The sequence below is a fragment of the Triturus cristatus genome, chromosome 7, assembly GCF_964204655.1.
Source record: "Triturus cristatus chromosome 7, aTriCri1.1, whole genome shotgun sequence".
NCBI classification, from domain to species: domain Eukaryota; kingdom Metazoa; phylum Chordata; class Amphibia; order Caudata; family Salamandridae; genus Triturus; species Triturus cristatus.
The window spans coordinates 1,396,778,464-1,396,802,229 of record NC_140590.1 but is presented as its reverse complement, the minus strand read 5'-3'; positions in this window follow the sequence as shown (position 1 = coordinate 1,396,802,229).

The window sequence follows — 23,766 nt, the reverse complement described above, 5'->3', positions numbered from 1 at the left end:
TTATCGAGGAGATAGCGTGCTATCAGCAACGCCTATCTCCAAAGAGATAAAATTCAGAGCGCAAGCTGTCAATCGTGCGATTATCACTGGAAATACAGCGATAATAGCACAAGGTTTGGCGATAGGGCAAGGCATACTTAGCCATGATATCCACCTTACATTGGATATCATGGCTAAGTCAGTTTTGAAGCAGGCGTAAGGAAAGTAGCGATAACAGAGGTTATCGGTACTTTGCTTGTCGCTCTGCAGGTTAGCTTGCCCATTGATAATTGGAGAAATGTCGCTTAGCAACATTTCTCCAGTTATGTCTGGGCAGGAACGCCCACTTTGCATCTCATTGGAGATGCAAAGATGGGCGTTGGGGGAAAGGGCGATAATGCAAGGATTCACGCGATAGCGTGACCTTGCTGATTAGGCTATAACATTATCACCGCTTTCTGTCCGAAAACGGACGCTAAAGTCTCCGGGGCTCAATGATATGCCCCTTACTTTTTAGCAATAGAGCAAAATATTCTCTTTCTTGGGGAATCTAATTATTAAATGATGGATCGCTATTCATGATTTTTGAATGAATTGCACTACGGGTTTTATTTCGAGTTTTGTGGACCTGATACTCTGACACAAATGTGGCAGAGAATCCTGTCTGCCAAACTCTCGGCTCACTCGTTTTATTTAGAGTCAGGCAAATCTTTATGTTTCTGCTGGCGGAGCAGGTGAAAACTATAAAGCAATATCACTTCAGGTATTGAGCCATGGGTCTCATAACATCACATTATCTGCCCTATTTATGCCAGACATTATGATGTACTTTTATCCTGTTCAGGGCCGCCTGAAGAGCCTTGGCATCTCAAACAGGAAAATACAGAAATTTCAGCACACATAGGGAGAATATTTGTTTTACGTTTTACAATAACAAACCCCCACTAAGGGAATATGTATTTGTAAAACAAAAAACGTTATTTTTTTGAGCATATTGAACATGGTACCTATAGGGAAAAACATTAAGGAGCTTATTTATCAAAGGGTTGTGTTGCCCTTACACCATGCAACGGGGCACAAGAGTGACGCAACTCTTCAGTTAGATTTATCAAGCCATGCAAGGCTAACATGTGTGGCCCTGTGTGGCATGATACATCTAGAGTAACGCAACACAGCTCAAATCGCTGCATTGCATTACTTTGCCCCAAGGAGGCATTCAATGGGTGGAGTGTGGGTGTTCCCATGCAACACCCATGGATATTGCCGCATTCTCACAATTACCATTAATGGTAGAGCTGGTAATGCGCCAAAATGCTACGCAAAGAGAGAATATCCATGGCAAAGCAAACAGTGTCCTGACATGGTCTATACATGAATGACATCAATATGTAATTGTACTTCTGGCTTTTTAGAGTGGTGCAGTGTAGGTGACTTCATATTTTGGCAAATCCTTAATTTTCTCGAAAGTAATCTATTACAAAGTGTCTGGGGCCACATGGTTGAGAGTTTCTAGGAGTGAGTGTGTGGGAGGTTAGTTAGCGTGTTATTATTACATGAGTCCGTAATAACGTTTCAGGAAGAAGCCACTAGTGAGACAACCATGATTCCCATAATATACATGTATACGAGTGAAAGTGAGCATGGCATGTGTCAGTGAGGAACATTTCAAAGAAGAGCGTTTAGGGGGAAATACACCATACACCATAATAATCCCCCCTTTCTTCATCCCTTGGAGGGTGGACCATATTTGGTGTTCTGGAAGTACACAGGAGCATAAGGACACATTGAAAGGCCCCCACCCCAACAGTGTATGTTTGTGATCACAATAAGTGTTTTCCCTCCCTAACATAATTGACGGGAAACATCCTTAACCACGAAGGCTTTTCTACGCGTTACGTTTACAACGGTACACTTACCACGTAAACGTCTTTACCACGCGTATGCCCTCCACGACCGTCTTAACTACGCAAGCTTCACTACGCAAGCTTCACTGGAACCGGTTCATCTTCCTCAGGTTCAGTCTGTTTTTGATGTCGGCGGCGAAGACGTGTGTTCAAAGGTAAAAAAAGAAAAGGGGGGCTTAGGGAGGCTTGGGGGGTCTGCCCCCAAAAATCAAAAATAAATGCATGTGGAAAAAAGGGGGCACGAACATGTAAAAACGAAGGAAAGTGGTGATAATCGGCGTCGTTTTATAGGAAACAGAATAACGCTTCCTCTTTATGACGTAGGACGTAATCAAAGAAGATCGAGGAGAAGACATGAAGATGTAAGGAGAATAAAAGTATTAAAAATATATATACTGTTTAAGGGTACCGGGCAGGGGTAATAATAATGATTGGGTGGTCACGTAAGGGTACAGGGGAGGGATATAAGCTTTACCAAGAGTATTCCATTACCATGCAAGTATACGTGGTAAAGGAATATTCGTGGAAAAGGTTGTGCGTGGAAATGGCAATCCGTTGTAACGCATGCGTGGTAAAGGCATGCGTTGCAACGGAATGCGTTGTAACGACATACAACCATAATTGACCCACATTCTTTTTACCAGATCTTATTATTAGGACCCCTGGCCAGAAACCAGTACATTAGCATGCCCTGACACAAGGGTCTGAATTGAACGTGCCGCAGCACAGCCTTAATTGGGTGTGCCTAGGTGAGATGGCAACACTGCGCCAGAGGACCCTAAAAATGTGCTGTGCCCACATCTGCCATGAGCTCTGACAGCGCGGGTGTGAGCTGAAGAGAGCACTGTAGTCAAAGATGAAGATGCGGTAGGAAGAGCTGGTGCTGGTAAAGACAAAAAAGTTTACAAGAATAAATCGCCAGAGAGCAATAGCTTAGGAGGAACAAGGCCGGAGGTCAAGAAGTACAGCAATAACAAAGTAAAAAGATGTGGGAAATGTCTGCTCTAGGGAATAAATAGGAAGCTGGGACTGATCATGCCCCAACAGTCCTCTATGCCCCCCACTTATTGAATGAGATGCTAAGACGATTAGGAGACTCACTGAAATGAGTAGAAATGATAAGAATCAATTTCCCTTAAGATGTTGGGACTGGCTGTATCACATATATTTTAATTGAGGACATTTTATAAGGTAGGGATGGGCTCTGAGAAAATACACTCTCTTCACACCATAGAGAAACTAATTCAAATTCAAATTCTCTTTATTCAGTCAAATAAAAATAGACCATAAAAGCACATGATATCTGATACAAATCCATAGTATATCAATATTAAAAGTAAAAATTTACATTAATTTAAAGACAGTTAAAAGTGTGATTACATCAGTGTGCTTTAAGTCTCCAAATTCGTCATAAAACCAAATTGCGAAAACACAGTTTCCAATTGAGAAAGGAGCACAAAAACCTCAAGTAGGGTCCGCCATGTGCTCCTAACTGATACTAAAAATAAAAAAGAAAACACCTCAAGCTGACACCGTCTAACAGAGGGAGGTACAGTGCAAGAAAGATTAGCCGTCCAATTTTTTCTGGCCTGAATGGCTGTTTTCAGGAAGGCACACACAAAGTATGAAGTTTCATAAGAGCTTAAAAACTGTAAGTGGAGCAGAGCTACTCTACACCGTTGAAAACCTAGCACTGAGAAAATACACTCTCCTCACACCATAGAGAAACTATCAAAGGGCTCTTTGTGCAGAAGAATTTGATATCCTTCAGAGTGAGAGCTATTGCACCCCAGACGTAAGTTAGACTTTTAAGTTCCAATACGCAGTGTTCTAGGTACGTAGTTGAAGTTTCATCTGTTGAATCCTGGACCTGCTTTAATCTTTTTGTGTATAGGGTGATCCTGAGAAAAGGTGGATTCTTCATTGATGAATAATGTGATTGGTCAAGATCAAATCCATTGTCAAACAATAATTAATACTGTCTTCTTGTATTCACATCGCACAATGCCACTGTATTCTTTGTTAGGATCGTCTATTAGGACTAGATACATGCTGGTATAGTTTACGCCTACTCCCAACAAGATATTATAAATTGAAAAGTTAATTTTACCGATTTCAATTTATTGTCCTTTTTATTTTGAAATAGTTATTTTTACTCAATTCCTCAATACTTGTCCATTCCTTCAGTGACTTTTGTGTCCATTTTGCTTTCGATTCAAAATAAATTTTCTTTAAATCATGAAGTTCCATACTTTGAAATAAATCGAAAGTCTGTGGCTAATTGGTACTACAAAAGTCATCTTTGGTTTGTATTCCATATATTTTGGCATAAGGAATGATCTCCCGATTCATCTGTTGTCTCCACACCTAAACTAACGATTTTGTTGATAATAAAGAAAGTTCAAGAAATTCATGGAAAGGATTAGATATGAAGTAGTCAACCTAAAATTGTGAAAAAATAAACATGACGCAACAATAAAGTAAAAGATTTCCTTGGGCAAAACCAAAGAACAATTGCCTGCCTTTGCAAATGATGAAGCTTTCGCATTTCGGCAGTCTTTGTGGGAGAAGTTACAACTTTGCCTACCAACAAGAAATCAGTTTCTGTGTTGAATAGTTACCATCTAAATCTGTAAAGATCTAAGGAAACAGTTTCTTCTGTTTTCATAGCAGAGTTTCCACATGTGTGAAATATGGAAGCGAGATGTACAGGATCAAGCATTCAGGGGCAGATTTACAAGACACTAACGCAGTGCGGTGCAACAAGTCATTTTGCTGCGCCACGCTGTGTTCGTTTGGAAGCAAAGGGATGTGACATATTTACAACAATATGTCGCATTTCTGTGCTTCCCACTGCGCTGGCACACAAACTGCTGCTATGCACCGATGCAGGTACCCTTGCACCATGGTGCAAGGATGCCTGCCTCATGGGGATGATTGTCTATGTGCAGGAAGGGTTCCCTTCCTGCACATAAACAATCAAATAGGGCATTTTACAACTTCTATGTGTGCTGCTTAATGAAGCACACATGGAACTTGTAAAACGTCTTTATTTAAAGGATTGTTTATGTGCAGGAAAGGACACCTTCCTGTACATGAACAATCACCAGAGGTGATTTCGTCTTTCCATGTGTGCTGCAGAATGTAGCATGCATAGAAAGAGGAAATGAACCCTCCTCGTTACGCCTCCTTATGCCTACCCTCAGGGAGCCGTCGCATTCAGACGCATTTCCAGATTTTCGATTTCTTGTAATGCTGAAAATGTGTCTGGTTCCATGTGTGTTATGTGGACACACCCACAACACCACCCATGGAACCCCCTTTTAACGCAAAGTTCTGCATGTAAAGGGGCCATATTTACAAGAACAGGAAAAGCCTCGCAGGAAGCCACGCAGGGTGGCTTTTCCAGTCCTTGTAAATATGTGGCAGCAAAATGGGCTGCTGATGCGTCACAAAACGTGACGCACCGGCAGCGCAAGGGGCTTGTAAATAAGCCCCTCAGTTTTTCCGGGTCTCAGACCCGTAATTAATTTAAAACGGACATTGAACCTGGTCCCTATGGGGATCCTATCTTCATGTCTCTAACTGTATTGGCAAATAACATTTCTCGATTTATGAACTGTTAATGGGAAAAACGTTAAGGTGTTCCATGTCAGTGACTTAGTTCATGTTAATATTTCCCATGTTTTACTTAATATTGCACCAAAATTCCGGTTGTGCGGTACACTATAGGGATAACAAAATTGTAGTTTACCTGTTTAAGCCATGGCCTTAATTTTAGAGACGCCAAATTTTTGCATCCCACCCAAAGCTCTGAACTTGGCATCTATGCATATATAAACTGCGCCTAAAAACACATGGTGCCACTCTCTAAATTGGAACAGTGGCTAGAGGTGAAACAATAGAATGGCGCCTCTATATGTGGCAGAATAAAAAAAGATAACTCCTCCACGTTTCATTTATCTATAGAATCACCGTGTCTTCAGGAAGAGCATTACTTCTTGACTCTTTCAGCAGGTGTCACCCTTTAAGGTGTGAGCAGGTTGATGTCTGTTCTTGTCTTTCGTTGTGCTGTGGTGGTAAATGTGCCCTCCTCTCTGGAGCTGCATTGACAGTATATTGCACAATATAAAGCTACATCCCTTTAAATGTGCGTTCGTTTGTCTGTCCCAGAGTGGGAGAGAGAAAAATCGAGAGAAGTCTGCCATCTAAATCAGTCATTTCTAACTCTTTTTTATCTGACAGGCCTATCACTCTGGTGTCTGCAGTCTGCCACCTTTCTGTACCAGCTAAAGACATATGTGCTCTGAGCTCTCTATATCTTGTTTATCTTGGGTCTAGCTCTCCTGGCTACACCATCAGTCACGGTGTCTCACTGGCTTCCAGGACACAAGGCCTAAAACATAGAGGGAGGACTGATTAGCATTGTACTCACCCAATAAACACCCTTCAAGTGACATTACAGGAAGTGACATCACAGGAAGTGAGTCACAACCCGATGATACTTACTTAGAGGGGAAGAGCATATTTTACAGTCAAATCTGAGAATGATACAGGCGTTACTATTTATACTATATGAATGCAAATGTGTATACAACGTATGTTCACATCTAAAGACACATTCAAGTGCAAGTACTTGAATGCAAAGCAGTATTAAAAAGGGAGTATATGGAGGAGGAGCCTAGCGCGCAACCAAGATGGCCGCGTAGGTGCGAGGCTCCCGAGGACCTCCGCGACCTCCTGAATTAATCCTGGCGATATCCTGTCCTTGTTGAGGGGACTGTGTTGGGGAACCGGAGCTGAGGCGCCACCCGTTTTTTGGGCTCGAATCGGACCCCGGACGCCGGTGGGAGCATCGATCGAAGGTTGTGGCCTTCTCCTCGCCGGCCCCCCGGATTGGAGTAGTGGGGCGATCCGGGGACAAAGTGAATAACAGCGGCGAACGGGGCTGGGCGACTGGCGTACCCCGCACTTTCACTTTCGCTTTTGCGCCCTCCTAGCTCTCAAGCGGGGTCGGACTGCGGAGCGGGGTGTGGTGGTGTGGCCTTGTCCAGGAGCCCGGCTGACCCGCCGGCGGTGGGTTGACCCGCGGTTCGGTGGTCGCCCCTGCCCCCCCCCCTGGCACCCGTGACTTGGTATAGCGGCCCGTTTGGGGTGCTTGGCACGACGGTGGAAGAGCCAGCATGTCCACCAAACAAGATGGCGACCGGGCGAAGGTGAAGACGACCCGCCGTGGCACGGCACACCAGGCCAACAGTATGGACCGCTACACGCTCCAGAAGGGTTCTCCGGAGACATCGCGTGCATCCCCGGTGGGCCCGACGGAGGCATCCGCTCATCCGGTGGATCTGACCCTCCGGGACGTCATGGGCGCCATCGCAGAGATGAAGGCCTCGGTGGACCAGCGTTTCGACACCTTAGCGCAAAAAATAGACTCGGTCCTGGTGGATGTGAGCCTTGTGAGGGCAGACTTGTCCAAAACAAACGACCGAGTCGACTCCCTGGCCCACACCACAACGAGCCTCACGACAGACGTGGTGGCCCTCCAGAAGGAGGTGCGCCGGCTTGGCCAGGCGAGCGCCCTGATGGACCGGCGACTGGAGGACTCCGAGGGTCGGGCCCGGAGGAATAATGTCCGTATTGTGGGGGTGCCGGAGGGACGAGAGGCGGAGGCGGCGGATCTTTTCGTGGAAGAGTTGATCCTGACCCATCTCCAGCCCCGGGGGCTGAGTAAGCTTTTTGCGGTGGAGCGTGCTCACCGGGTCCCCGGGGGCAGACCTAAGACTGGTGCCCCGCCGCGGCCTCTCATTGCCCGGATTTTTAATTTCCGGGACAGAGATGCTATCCTCCAGACCTCCAGACAACAGGGACCGGTCAAGCTTGACAACATGGAGGTACATTTCTACCCAGACTTTACCCCGGCGGTCCAGAAGCAGCGGCAGAGCTTTCTTGGTGTTAAACGTCGCCTAAGGGACCTGAACCTCAAGTACTCAATGCTCTTTCCAGCTAAGCTGAGGGTAGAGGTGGATGGTCGCACGCACTTCTTCGACCGGCCCGAGGCGGCTGGGGACTGGCTGGACACTCTGCCTGGAGATCGGGGCCGGGGGGGCGGGGGGGGCGCGGCTGGCGAGGAGGGCCCGCCGGAGCAGAATTGAGGGGTGACTGCATAGGCCGTGCTCTGGCCGTTGTTCCTTCACCATTTATTGATTGCGTATTTTCCCCTCCTATGGAGGTCGTGCGGGGTCTGTTGGGGGCTTCCCTCCTCCTCTGGGGGACTAGTTAGTATTTTAGCTATGGGGCGACAGGCACACTGCACTTTGGGGGGGCTGTCTGGGCTCATGCAGGGGTGCAGGGAGGGGGGAGTTTTGTTGGGACCGGGGGGTGGGGGGGGTGTGTTGTTTGTTAGCACCGCAGGGCAAACCCGCTACTATGTTGTTGTTTTTAGGATGCTCGATGGGGGACGACCGATTGTTTTGACGTATGATGGGGGGTAGGGATTTGGCTGTGTTGTCATGGAATGTTAATGGCCTGGGGGATAGGATTAAGCGTGGTGTGGTCCTGCAGTACTTAAAACGTATTTCACCAGATGTTGTCTTCCTGCAGGAGACGCACCTTATAGGTAACTCCTTTCATGCAATGAACCGGCGGGGATATCGTTTGGCGGCCCATTCTGGCTTCACCTCGGGCTCGCGGGGGGTGGGTATTATGATCAAGAACTCGCTCCCGTTGGAGATTGATGAGGTGCGCCATGATGAGAGGGGACGTTACACGGTTCTGGTGGGAAGAATGGAGGGTAGAGTGTTTATCTTTATATCAGTGTACGTCCCGCCTGGGTTACAAGCCACCACATTTGCGGACCTGGGGCGCCTCCTTCTGGACCTTCCGAGTGGCCTGCTGGTGGTTGGAGGGGATTTTAATGCGGTAGCCTCTGGGTCTATGGATCGCCATCCCCCTAGGGACCTCCCCCGGGCACAGGCGTGGCTGCCCGGCCTTCTGGACACGCTGGGCCTGGTGGATTGCTGGCGATTAAAGCATCCTGCATCGCGACAGTACACCTTCCACTCGGGTGCCCATGGTAGCCTCTCGCGGCTTGATTACATCCTTGTCCCGGCGGCCCACGCAGGGAGGGTGGGGGAGGTGCGCCATCTGGCGCGGGGTATCTCAGACCACTCCCCATTGTTGTTGCATCTCGATGTCTTCCCGAGGGGGGATGGCAGGGTGGCCCCAATCAATGCATGGTATTTGCGCGACCCCACCATTCGTGCTGATTTGATCAAATCCCTACAGCGATATTTCGATGAGAATGTGGGGTCGGTCTCTTCGGCCATCTCCCTGTGGGAGGCTTTCAAGGTAGTCCTTAGAGGGGAGGCCCTCTCCTTTATCTCCCATGCCCGGCGGCGCGAGCGGGAGGAGGTGACCCGGGTAGAGGCCGAGATTGCAGAACTGGAGGGTGACCTGGGAAGCGGGGTAACAGACGACAAGTTGCATGTTCTACACCTAAAGCAGGCGGCCTATCGGGCCCTCGTCACGGAGGCGGCCAGGGGCCTCAGTAGAGAGCAGCAGGGGCGATTGTATGATGTGGGTGATAAGGCTGGCAAATTGATTGCGTGGTTGGATAAGAGGGAGAGAGCGAGCCGTGTGGTGCCTTTGATTGAGAGTGTTGATGGTGCGTGTGTCACTGAGCCGGAAGCCATTGTCTCCTGCTTCGCGGATTATTTCCGCGAAGTCTACTCCCCGGTTTCCCCCTGCTCGGAGGCAGACTCCCATGCCCTGCTTCGGGACATCGCACTGCCCTCCCTAACGGTGGAGGACAGGGATTCGCTGGACGCCCCTCCCACCTCGGACGAAATTGCCTTGGCTATTCGCTCGGTTGCATCCGGCAAGGCCATGGGCCCCAATGGTATTCCCATCGAGCTCTACAAGCTACGCCCGGATGTGTTGGCGCCCCACCTGCGCGCGATGTTCCTGGCGGCCCACTCGCGGGGTTCCCTCCCGCCGGACCAGCGTCTAGCCACAATTGTGGTGATCCACAAGGAGGGGAGGCCCCGTGAACGGGTCACATCCTATAGGCCGATTTCGCTTTTGAACGCGGAGCCCAAAATCCTCGCCAAGGTGTTGGCCAACAGGTTGGTTGGCGTGGTGGGCGATTTGGTCCACCAAGACCAATCTGGCTTTATACCGCACCGCAACACGGCGCTTAATCTGCGGCGCTTGCACGGGGTGCTCGCGCGTGTCCCATTTGTGCGGGAGCCGGCCATCTTGGCGTCCTTGGACGCCACCATGGCGTTTGATAAGCTTGAATGGCCATACATCTGGGCGATGCTGGCAAAATTCGGGTTTGGCCCGGGTTTCATTAGCTGGGTCAAATTGCTATATTCGGGCCCATTGGCGCAGGTGGTAGTGAATGGGCGAGTCTCGGCCCCATTCGCGCTGGGGAGGGGTACGCGACAGGGCTGCCCCCTGTCGCCTCTCCTGTTTGCCCTGGCCCTGGAGCCCCTGGCGGAGTGGCTGCGGTGGCACCCTTCTATCCGTGGTCTCCGCTGGACCCCCGAGTATGAGGACCGTGTGTCCCTCTATGCTGACGATATCCTTCTGTATCTCGCCTCCCCGCGTAAATCACTGATCGTCCTGGTTGATGTTTTGCGTTCATTCGGTCGCAACTCAGGCCTGGTCATCAACTGGGCGAAATCCTGTGTATATGTGCTTTCCGGGGAGGCTCCGGCCCTACCACGGGACTGTCCGATCCAGATTGCCTCCCAAGGTTTTCGGTACCTGGGTATCTATATCACTCTTGACCCGGAGGCCCGCTACGAGCGGAATTTGTTACCCCCCCTTCGGCGTTTGAGGGAGGACGTGGTGCGCTGGCGGCGTCTGCCGCTCTCGCCGCTCGGCCGAGCGGCCTTGTTTAAAATGATGTCCCTGCCACGCTTCCTCTACGCCCTCCAGAATACTATGGACTTGGTCCCGGCACGCTATTTCCGTGAGGTGGAGGGCCTCCAGCGGCGCCTGTTCTGGGACGGGAGGCCGCGCATTGCTCTGGCTAAATTGACGCTCCCGTGGTACGATGGGGGGGTTGCCCTCCCTGACATTAAACGGTATTACTGGGCCTCCCAACTAGCTGCAATTAATCATGGCCTTTACGGGCCCGCCTTGAACCCGGCATTTGAGATGGATAAGCTGCTCCTGCCCGGTGGCGATTACAATCGAGCGCTCTACGCTGGCGCGCCCGACTCCCGTTTGACGGGACCGACGCGTGTCATGGTGCGTGTCTGGCACGCGGCTAATGCAGCTATGGGGTGGAAGGACCGTTTGACCCGAGCGTCACCGCTGTATGCGTCTGAGAGGTTGGGCTCCCTGTGGACGTCGAAGGGCTTCGAGAAGTGGGACACGATCGGAATCAGCACGGTGGGAGATCTCTGGACGAGGGGGGGATTCAAAACTTTTGAGACGCTGCAGGCGGAGTTCCAGCTACAGGGCAGTGAGTACTTTCGGTACCTACAGGTCCGCCATGCGCTGGGCTCCGTCTTCCCGGATGTCGCATCCATTCCGGAGTCTTCCCCCCTGGAGGACAGAGTCCTAGATGGCCATGTCCCGGACAGCACGATCTCCCTCATATACAAAAAACTGATCAACGATAGATCGTGCCTGCTGACTAGTCTCCGCGAGGCTTGGGTTGCCGACGGGCTGGAGCTGGACGATGAGGATTGGATTTCCGCGGTGGCCTCTCCGAAAGAGGTGGCCATCCCGGCTCGCCTTCGTTTCGTCCAGCTCAAGATCCTTCACCGGGTTTACGTGACGGGGCCAAGGCTTCTGCGTATGGGTTTTGCTGGTGACGGAATGTGTAAGCGTGGCTGTGGTGCGTTGGCGACTTTCATGCATATACTGTGGGAGTGCCCGAAGGTGGAGCGATTCTGGCGTGGTGTGCATGAGGTCCTGCGTGTGGTGACGCGTGTTGCGCTGCTGCCTGAAGCGAGGAGATGCTTGCTGAATGTATGGGAACCGAATGACTATTCGGTCCCGCAGACGCGGTGGGTGACTCTGGGATACATGATAGCCAAGCGCGACATTGCTCAATTGTGGGGATCCCAGAGGCCCCCTGCGGTGTCGGCCTGGAAAGAGCATATGGATTGGTGTATGTTTCGTGAAAAGGTGGTGTATGTGGCGAGAGGTAAGCCTGGGGCGTGGGTGAAAATCTGGGGCCCCTGGAACGCCTACCGCGGGGGTATTTGTGAGCCACCACTGCTACAGGCTGCCTCGCCTGCTCCGTCTCCCTAGACGGCCCCCCTCCCTCAGCCGCGGGCGCGCGGTCCCCCAGTCCCTGATCTATTCCCATTCCCCTCTCCAGAGTTCTGCTGCTGGTTTGGATCCCCCACTTATGGAGCACGTGCTGTTATTTTGTATCGCGGGTTGCCTTGCGGGTGTGGTTTTTTGGTGTTGTTTTGTTTCAAGAAAAGGGAACCGTACTGTGGGCTTGGAGCTGTGTGGCCTGCACCATTGATTACTCCTGTTTCACTGCTCTACACTGCCTAGAGACTTTTACTGTATGTGTGCAATATGTTTTTGTCATTCTAGCGGCCGGCCGGATGGTTGTAGGCCCATACCTGTAACTTTTACGAACTGCAATAAACGGTTTCAAAAAAAAAAAAAAAAAAGGGAGTATATATGTAATGTCTAAGCAGTGAATTTATAAACACATAGCCATTTGTATAGTATGAAATACAAGGCAAATAGACTGTGCAATTAATTGTTAATTTGGAAATCTTGAATAACTATGCACTCTTAAAGTTCTTATTTATATTTAGAACTCACCCAGTCGTTAATAACGATGAAATTTGAAGCAAATTATTTTTGGGGAGGGGACGATAAAAACTGTGATACAACACATAAGTGTAATCACAAATGCATTTGAAAATAACAGTTTTGTTTTCACTTTTACTATTATAAATTACTTGTTTTTTTCACATTTGAATTAGTGACTGAGCTTAGAAATTACTCAAAGTGACAACATTTTCAGCAGGTGAGTTGTACTTCTAATCACATTTAGGGACTGCTTTCACAGAGCACATAAAATGTGCTAATCTTATTTTAATAGATTGTTGTCAGTGTTTTTGCTTCGTCCTCGTCATCTTTAACCAATTTAAGAGGACGAAAAACTCTCACATTCCCACCTTTGCTCAATCAAATCTCAAATGTGGACTATTTTTCCCACGTCAGCTCCTCTCTCTTTTACAAATATTTTTTGGGGCAGTCTATCACAAGATTTGAACAAAGATCAATCTCAGGTACTTCTTATCGATTTATTAATAGCAGTAGCTTTTCAACAGATTTCAAAACACTGGAAAGATTCCTCTAATTTATCTTATTTAGCATGGTGGCATGCAGTATGCTACAATCACCGCCTAGATACAGATCTTGTCCACCCTATTTCCCTTGCTTCAAAACGATTACGCCTTTGGTGTCCTCTCACACAGTTTCTGAATGAGTGAGCACAGAAATCTTTTTCACCTGCCACTGAGTTACAAGACGTTCCCAAGCCTCCTTGACTTCCTTTTGTTTTCATACACTATTGTTTATTCTATCATTGTATAAAAACCTTATGAACCTTTATTGGCAATATTTTATAGTACTATTATTTGACATTATACATTTCTTCTCTCTTTTGTGGATATTTATATTTATGAATAATTGTATTTACAAAGTACTTTTTTTGTATGATTTTATGATTCTGTTCAATAAACCTTTTCTTGAACTTAAAAAAAAAAATCTCAAATGTGGGTATTTCACTTGCCGGGAAGAGCTCAGAAAATATGCCCTCTCATGGAACATTCTCGAAGATAAAGAGGATGCTCCCAGGAGCAAGGGGTTAATTGCAGCCTGAAGCCAAATTAGATGCATGTGAATATTTATAGCGCAGGCATTTTCCAAAGTTACTAGAGAACTTTACAATAGAAATATATGGTGACATGGACATTACAAATGGTTTAAAATGAACAAATGCTATAAATAGTTACAAAGGTCGAGAATTACAAAAAGGTAGAAAGACAGAAAAACATACAAGAAGAATTTCTAGCAGTAGAAAGACTGAGGTGGTGTAGAGGCCTGTGCCAGGAATTGATTGCAATGTCTTAGCTAGAATATCATTGTAGGGAAAGGCTTTCAGGGCCGTTCTGAAAGTCGACCGTGAGGTGATTGTACGTACATTTGAATGTAATGGGTTCCAGATTCTGGTTGCGCCATGAGCCAAGCCGTTCCTTTTTAGAGGACAGGTTTTCGAGAATCATTGTTTTGGCGTTTCGAGATGGTCTAAAGCTGCCTGATAGCTTGAGTTGTCCTCCAGGTAATGGGGAGTGAATGTCTGCAGAGGTTTATGGGTGATGCAAGCAAATTTGCAAATAGTCGTGGTTACAATTGGCAACCATCAGAGAGTGAGCAACAGAGGTGTAATGTGGTCATTGCTTTGGGCCCCGTAGACAAAGTGTGCTGCTGAGTATAGGATCTATTTTAAGGGTGTGAGATGGGTTTTAGGGAGGCCAGTCAAGAGAGAGTTACAATAGTCTATTCGCTCTGTGGTGAGACAGAGGATGCCACCAAATCAACCTCCCAACAGCTGTCAGACTAAAAGGAAATACTAAGTTGAGACCCAAGTTCACAAAGACTGCCCCATCTGCTCTTTAAAATCCATTGCGTTTTACTGTTTTTTTAATTGTGATGTTTTTAATTGCATACCTGTTTCCTCTTGTCTCTGCTCATTCCCTGGCCCGCCGCGGACTTGTTTGCCAATCATGTGGAGGGAAGAGGAACTGATACACTTTCCATTAGTGCACTTCCTGTCTGGTTCGCAGGCTAGCGGTGCGGGGGTATTGGCCATGGATGAGCAGCGAATGTGTGCAGCAAGTGCACTGAAGGCACGCTTAAGGCAAGTTCATCTGCACCCGTCCACTCCTAGACAGCGCTGCGTGCCAGAACCCCCCTGGATCTCTTATAAGAGAAGAGGCTTCCGGTTTGACCTACTCTAGAAACCTGCTTTTAAACTTGTGTAACCATTGCAACCTATCAGTCTGTTCTTTTTCTATTGATTCTTGTACACTGTAACATATTAAGATTAGTTGTTGCCCTTTGTGTAAATTTCGGTTCAATCCCTCGACACTTGCTTCCACTATAGTTCGTGAACTCTCTCTGCCCCCTCCTTCTAAGGAACAGACTATTCTAACACAACCAGCCATTTGGGTTTATTATTAATTCTAGGCCCCTTACTAAAAACAAGGTAGAGTCCTCAGAATTTCTCATGACTCATGAGCCTGACTGGGTCTTCGTTACATAAACCTGGTTCAAGGGCTTCTCTATTCACGACTTGGTAGACGCTATTCCTCCAGGCTACTTATTACGAGACATAACAGGGCTGGTAGAGCAGGGGGTGGGCTAGCAGTCATACATACAATTAAGTACACTTGCCTTATTGACACCTTCACATTACAGACCCTGTGAAGCACTACACTTCTCACTAAAAATTTGGCCCATTGAATCTTTCGCAGGGATCTTAGTCTACCGGCCACCGGGACACAGGTCTACATTTCTATCTAAGATTGTCCACTCATTAGAACCCTACTTGGGCAAAAGTAATTTCACACTGCTCTAGGGTTTTAATTTGCATTTGTAAAATTATGTCTTTAAGGATACTCTGGCTTTTACAGAAATGATGTCATGTTGTGGGCTTTTTCAACTAGTTATGGTGGCTACTCACAAAGCAGGCCACACTTTGGGCAGTATTTTCACTAATGATGTCAGGCTTAAAGTTGCTAATTCTCTCCCCCTTACCTGGACTGACAGCTATGCTGTCCCCTTTTCTCTCTCCTGGTCTTCCTCCCAGGAGACACTCGTTGGTGGAAGGAATCGAGTTTCCAAAAGGAACTGGAAAGGACTCAGTAAAGAATCCCCTTCCCAGGCCTTGAATATTTGTAAGAAGAGAGACCATGAGGATGCTGAATCGGCGGCCACAGAACTTTTCTCATGGCTTACTGCATCTGTTAATATTGTAGCACTGCTTAAGATAATGTATATACGAAGAAAGATGCCCACAGCACCCTGGTTCTCAGAGAGACTCAGATTGCTTAGACAGGCCTGTTGCCTTCAAGAACAGGCATGGCGGAAATGTTACCATCCTCCTGAAAAAACTGCCTATAAGGCTTGTCGGGCTGAATATGAGGTAGCCATTAAGGAGGAAAAGGATTTGTATTGCACTAATGAGCTCGGCTCAACTAAATCATCCAGAGATCTGTTTAAGTTGATTAACCTCTTTTCTGCTCCTTTAGTGCCTTCCAGTATAGAGAGCGCTCAGGACTTTTGTGACCGAATGGGCAAATTCTTCTACTCTAAAGTTGTTGATATATATAAAGATCTTGACCGTTGTAACTCTGAGTGGTCTATTTCCTCTCAATTGGATTCTTTGGCTGAGTTAGGGCTATTAAAAACTATGGGCACCATGCATCAAACTAAAAACTGGTCACAAACGGGCAGATTCTCAGAATCTGCCCCTTTGCGACCGGTATTTTTTATGCATCCCAAATGCAAAACTGGCATATTGCGATTGCATCTAAGGAATCGCAGATTGCGATTCCTTAAATGCAATGCCAGAAGCAATTTAAAATAGCGATTTCGCTATTAGGGATCGCAAATTACAGAAAAAAAACTGGTCTGTAATTTGCAAAAACTTTGAAACATTTACTAAAGTGCTTTTTTCAAAGGTACATGTTACACACACACATGCCCTTGGGGCATGTGTGTGCGCAACATGGGTGCACAATACAATTTCATGGGTGCAACAGGGTGTCCTTTTGGCACCCGTGCACCCTTGAAATTGCATGTGCAGTTTGCGAGTACCTATTTGGTACTCGCAAATTGCGCATGCAATTCCCATTTATTCCTAAACCATTCCTTAATTGTGATTAAGGAATGTTTAGGAATCGCTATTTTTATAGCGATTCCTATATGCATAAGCTTTTGCGATTCCTTAATTGCGATTCTTTAATAATCGCAATTAAGGAATCACAAAAGCCTTCCTTAATGCATGTGCCAGTATATCCACTAAAGACAGCCCTACAGCTGTCTATCGTGTTTTACTGTTCTGACACAAGAACTGATGAAATATCACACCTCGGTGTCAAATCAGGCTCCACACTTGAACCTTCCTGGCTCAATGTTTTTTCAATTGAGAGCTAAGATTATAGTTCCCCATCTCACTGAAACCTTGATCAAAGCCATTACATCTGGGTGTTTTCCTCGATCTTGGCAAAAAGCGGTGGTGAAGCCTCTGCTCAAAAAACCTGCAGAACTAAAAAGCTATCGGCCCATCTCCTTGTTTCCTGTACCCACTAAAATCCTGGAGAAACATCTGACTGTGAGGAACTATCTAGACCAAGTTCTACTACTGGACGTATCTAAGTTTGGGTTCAAGGGCATCCATGAGGCGGAGACTAGTATCTGCAGACAATATCATCTGTTCCTTGGTGGATGCTGGTGAGGCTGCAGAGTTGGTCCTCTTGGACCTATCTGCAGCCTTCGATACCATCTCCCCGAACCTGCTTTTTGAGAGGGTCCAGTAACTTGGTTTACAGACTTGGAACTCAAACTACTGGAATCTTTTCTGAGTAATAGGTTACAGATGGTCATGGTGGATCAGTTCTGCTTGGAGTCCATAACTCTGCCATGTGGAGTGCCTCAGTGTTCTTTCCAGAGTCCTATATTATTCAACTTTTATGTCTCCTCGCTGGCAAAACTCATAAGTTCTTTTGGACTACATGCATTGTTCTTTGCTGATTAAATCCAAATTATTATGTCTATCTCTATGGACATGGATACGACTGCCAGCAACTTAAAAAACGTTATGCAGGCTGTGGCCACATGGATAAAAAAAGAATACTTAAGACTTATTGAGACAGGACAGAAGTCTTGATCTTTGGTAGTCAACCACCCGTTTGGACCAATCTGTGGTGGCCAGAAAGGCTGTGGGCCTAACCTACTCCAACTGACTCCACTAAAAATCTTTAGTGCTGGTTGATAAAAATCTATTGTTTGACCTGCAGGATGGTTTTGACCTGTTTTTGAATAATTAAATCCCTGAGGAAAGTGGTTCCTTTTATCCCCTTTCCAGCACGTAAGCAACTGGCTCTGGCACTTATTATATCCAGGTTGGTTTACTGGAAGGCTCTTTACCTGGAAATCAATAAACTGCACTTGCCAAAGTGCAGCTGTCTCAGAATGCTGCAGCCATACTGATTCTTGATGTCCCTAAATCCCAATCAGTTTCTGAGGGGAGTTAGGAACTTCACTGGCTACCCGTGAATAAACAAATAATCTTTAAGACTCTTTGCGTCGTTTATAAGGGCCTGCATAACAATGGCCCGGGAGAACTCAGGAACTTGTTCAAGCAATGGACTCCCCCTAGACAGCTGGGATCATAGGCAGAAATCTCCCAACTATTCTTAAGCATCAAAAATCAAGATGCGGAGGTAGTGCCTTCTCGGTGGCCGCATCCAAACTGTGGAACTCACTCCCTTATTCTGTTTCCAGTCTCCAAGCTTACGTTCCATTTCACAAGGCCTTAAAAACTTGGCTTTTTACTCTTTAATGGACAGGCTGGGAGCTAACCTTGCACCTCCTTCTTCTCCTTCCTAAGACTAACTTCCGCTAGTACTTTGAAGCCTTTGGGCAATTGTTGTGCTTTATAAATCTGTTTTACTCATTCATTCATTCATTCAAAGCTATGCCGCAAACCATGCCCAACCTCCTTAGAGCTAAGTGGAATGAACATCCTCAATCTTGAATTAGTGGGGAACTCTGCCTGCTCACTTTCATCCTTTTGACTATTTAGTATTACAAAGAGCAAATAGCCTGTGTATCCCAGGTAAGCTAGGTGCATTTCCATGCAGAGGTTCAAATTCATTGTTAGGGCCACTGGAATTATGTTGCAGGAGAGGACCAAATTATGTGGTAGAGTTAACTAAATTATGCAGCAAGAAAAGGCAAATTGTGTGGAGCAGTGCAGCACATTGTGTGGCAGTATTATTTCATTATTTTGCCATTTTTACCCTTTTTTTTTAGCTTTCTTAGCAAATGATCCATCACATTAGTGCCATTTTAACACTCAGATACAGCAAAACGTTACTGAAAGGGTGGTCAGTCAATCTTTGCGAAGGGCCTTCCACTGCACAGCAACACATGTTGCTGAATTTTTAGTAACTTTTGATCCACTTGAGCTTGAAACTATTTTCTTGTTAAAATATGCAAATTATGCAGAAGATGATGGAGTAAGTGTCACATGCAGCAAATCTTTAACTATGCTAAAATGCTGCAAACGCGGAATCACATAATTCCAGTGACTGGAGTTATGGCCAGGGTCACTGAAATTTAGCAATTCTGCAGCTTTAGTGCTTTCACCAGGGTTATCAATTTACTGTGTGTGCACATAAGCACCATCTACTGCATAATTTGCACATTACAAGAAAGAAATGAAGTACAAATGGATCAAAAGCTAATAATACAGTGACAGACCATTTGCTGTGTTTAACTGGTCACATCTTAGGGGCCGATTCCGATCCGGATCGGAAAGCACTCCGACCGAGCCGGATCCGGAGTGTTTTCCGACCGAGCTGGAGTCCTGCAGTCCGACCGAGCAAGTACGATGCGGCCGTATGCTGCCAGACTCAGTTCGGTCGGACTCCCATAGAAGTCAATGGGAGCTGGTTGTACGACGCGTACATGGGCTCCCATTGACTGAATGGGTACGTCTCGCGCAAGGGCGCCCCCTATAGTGGGTACGCGTCGGTGCCATCCGCACCGTACATGCCTGTGTTGGGGGGACCCTTGGGTCTCCCCCTGTGTCCGAGTCGTAGGGCTGCGGGTGACAGGGGGTCCGACGCGGCCCCCCAAAGGCAACCACCCGTATGTTTTGCGAGCCGAATACTCCGGCTCGCACAGGCTGTCCGACGCGCGCATTGTACTGGCTCGGTCGTAAATCGCATCCATTGCACGCCACGGTTAGCTTCCGACCGAGCCGTACGGAGCGGTTCAGACCCGGAAACGACTCGGTCGGTGAATTTCACGTAGCTCGCATCGTACTTGCTCGCTCATACAGCTGTACGAGTTGGGCGGAAAACACGCGTACGGCTCGTAGTTTTTCCGGCCGGATAGCGTTCGGTGCCCTTCCGACCCGGATCGGAATCGGCCCCATAGTGTCTGATTAATGTATTCAGGTCTTAAACTAGTGCTAAATTTAGTGATCTTTTGCCCAAATATTGTCAGTTAAGACAATGAAATAGTGAAATAATACTGCCACAAAATGTGTGGTATCATTTGCCTTTTCTTGCGACATAATTTAGTTAACTCTGGCAAATAATTTAGTCCTCCATTGCTGCAAAATTCCAGTATTGCTGATTATAATACCGACCCAAAAAACAAAACTGTGCATTTAGAGAAAAATTGAGTTTTGAGATATTTCTAGGTGCTGATCTTAATTGAAGATGTTAGCATCAAATTAATATTTTGCACTTGTTGATATATGGTGAATATTATCACATGCAGTAGACAGATTATTTTGGAATACGAAAGAGTTTGTTATGGTAATTGGTGTGTTGTCTGTGAGCCATTCCATGATTATTATCCAGGGAATGGCACTGGTTAGGTTATGACTCACTGTGCAATTTGGGACTTTTTGCAAGTGGGAGATCAGATTCTTTGCAGTAAAGCTTGTAGATTACTGGAGTAATATATATTATTCCCATTGCTGCACAGAATGTTCTACTCAACTTCAGGGCCAGAATGGCCATTCGGCTACTCTGCCATTTCCATAATCTTCTGCAGGCTAGGGAGCTGCATTTCAAGGCCTCTATGCTCCAACCATGTTCCAACATGGCTACATTTTAGTCTCAGTCCCCAGCAGTGTGGGGCTGGCTTGAACATTGCTTTCTGGGCTGATTTTGGTTTCCAGTCCAGCTGTGGCTAGATTGACCTCAGAAAAGAAAGGCTGGCAGAACTTTACGGTTTAGTTTAGAAGTAGCCACTTTAACGTTTTTATGTAGGGCTTCATAATTTGGATATTCAGTATTGATATACTGGTAGGTGTGCCTTCAGGTGGTACAGTCGGACGTCAATTTAATGCATAAATATCCCTCCCACACTGCACTCTGTCTGCTGCGAGTCCTATCAGCCTTTCTTTACTGCCATCTGCTAACATTCCGATCACTTAACAACAAAACTAGAGAGTAGGAGGACAGAAGAAGATGATCGCATGGCCTTCCTTCTAATACAATATAACACAAAGAGTGCAATAATAACTGACGGTAACCCTTAGAAAGATTACCAGTAGACACCAGTATTCCTGGATAAGGAAACCTCATCCACTTATTGTGGCATGCCTCCTCAATGGTAACTTTACCTGGTCCTGGTAAGATCATTCTACCATGATGGACGCGGCCGCTTTTGAAGTAGTTGTTTAAAAGAGTCTACTGGATATATAAAGAGGTCCTTTATGGGGAAAGGTTATCTATGATGAAGCATGCCACGATAACTGGGTGAGGTTTCCTTATACTTATCCAGATTACTGGTAACCTTCTACACACACCTCCCTACTACTTCCCTGCCTTCTCTTTACTTCACTTTTACTCTGCTTCTGCCCCACCTAGTCTGCCCATGTCTCCCCCGTCTAGAGCATACCTCTTTGCCTCATCTACCATTCTAAAGCACCATCCCTCTGTCCTCTAAACTTACAGACTTGAAACTGACCTTTGTTTGTTCTACCTCACTTTAACTTACCTCATATGGTTGTCTCCAATCCTATCTCTTATCCCCTCCCTATGTTTCCTCAGGACCAGACTGTGGAACCAAAAGCAGCCCTGGCAAAAATGCTCAAACCAACCCCCCTCCCTTCTGCTCCTCGTGCAGCCTCTCTTTTTCCATCCATCCTTCTCTCGGTCTCATCCTCTCCTCTCTATTCTCCATCTATGATCACTTTTTAGGTCTCGCCTGACCCAGCGCATGCGCTGGTCTGGCGAGACTTATTGAGAGGGCTCCAAAAAGTGCTACCAGGCCAGCCTAGGGCAACAGTGCATGTGCGCGGGCGCGCGCGTCGCGCTTTACCGCGATTCGGCCGCTTTGATGTTCTCCGTGAGGCTTCAATAGATTGCAGCAGTTAAAACAAGCATTGGCATAGCCAATAGGTCTCGCTTTTGGGACCTTATAAGTGTTTAGTTATGCAACTGTTGCATGGCTAAACACTTATAAGGTCCCAAGCGCGAGACCTATTGGCTATGCCAATGCTTGTTCTCTTTCTCTTGAAGCCTCCCCCTGCCTGTGCAATTAACCTCGGGGAGCTGGGGCGATGGACAGAGGCACCAGGATCGCCCCTCGACTTTCAACACCAGCCTCCAATGGCTCCAGCCCATCCGGTAAATGCCAGGTGGAATAAAGGCCTGCCCTGCCCTGTCACCTCCTGTCTCCAGCAGCTTTCACTTCCTCACTCATACATACTCTGCTGTATACCAAGTACTTCATCTGAGCCAGTGCTTGCTGGTGGGGCCACCTGCACTCATTTGTGTGGAACTGCAATTAATTTTACACATGAGAGCTAGAGAGCGAAAAATACCCAAAGTAGAACGAGGGAGTTAGAGAAAGATGGAAAAAAGGTCACAAAGGGACAAAGAAGGAAACTGCAAGAGTCAGATACCGGGGACGGAGTGTCTGGGAGTGATTTAAAGAGGCATGAGTTGGATTTAGGACTAAGCAGCCTTGTTATTTGTGGTGCCCACATTTAATTGCACTCGCCACGCACTTCTGAGCAAAGCACTGGAGACCAGCACACTTTCTTTAAAAAATGAAGCACTGTGTGTACCACTCTCATGCCTTCTCACACTTCTCCTATACCTACACTCTTACCTCTCCAACAAATCCTGGTTCACTTAACCTCTATCTTCTCATCTCTTCAGCAGCCCCGTCTCTTACTGCCCTGCTAGTTTTTTTTTTTTTCTGAACTCACTTTTCTATGTCTTTCCCCACTTTTTAGGTCTTGCCTGACCCAGCGCATGCACTGGTCTGGCGAGACTTATTGAGAGGGCTCCAAAAAGTGCTACCAGGCCAGCCTAGGGCTACAGTGCATGTGCGCAGGCGCGCGCGCCGCGCTTTACCGCGATTACTTTCACTTTCGTGGCCGCACAGCCGCTTTGATGTTTGATGTGATCGTGATCGATCGCGATCACTTTCACTTTCGCGGCCGAACGGCCGCTTTGCATAGCCAATAGGTCTCGCTTTTGGGACCTTATAAGTATTTAGTTATGCAACTCTTGCATGGCTAAACACTTATAAGGTCCCAAAGGCGAGACCTATTCGCTATGCCAATGCTTGTTTTTCTTTGTGGTGCCTCACTCATATAGTTGTTAGCACTCTCTGCTCTTCCTCGTCTTAACTACGACTCTCTCACCTCAGCTCCGTCCTGTCTCTTGACCATTTCCTTCTCTCCTATCCGTTCACCTTTCCTTACTCTCCCTCTACCTTCAGTTTATTTCCCATCTGCGCCGCCTCTAAATTCTTTTCCTGTGCCAGGATTTTGTCAGTTAACTCGTGCCTGGTATTGTCCAGGCAGAGAAAAAATCCTTGGCAACGGCGGGAGCAGTGGATTCCTGTAGAAGATTCTTGTTTATTGTCCAGATCAGGTCAGCCGAAAATATATTGGAGACCTGAGGGAAGAGACAGCCTGCTTTAGGCAGATAAATGGACTGATCATTTCGAGTTGAGGAACAATCTCTAAAGCATGGTTTACTGCACGACTGAGGGCTGAGGCATTTGCTGATGCCAGGCGCTCCGGCTCTGACCCTAGGCGCCAGCGGAATTAAACGCT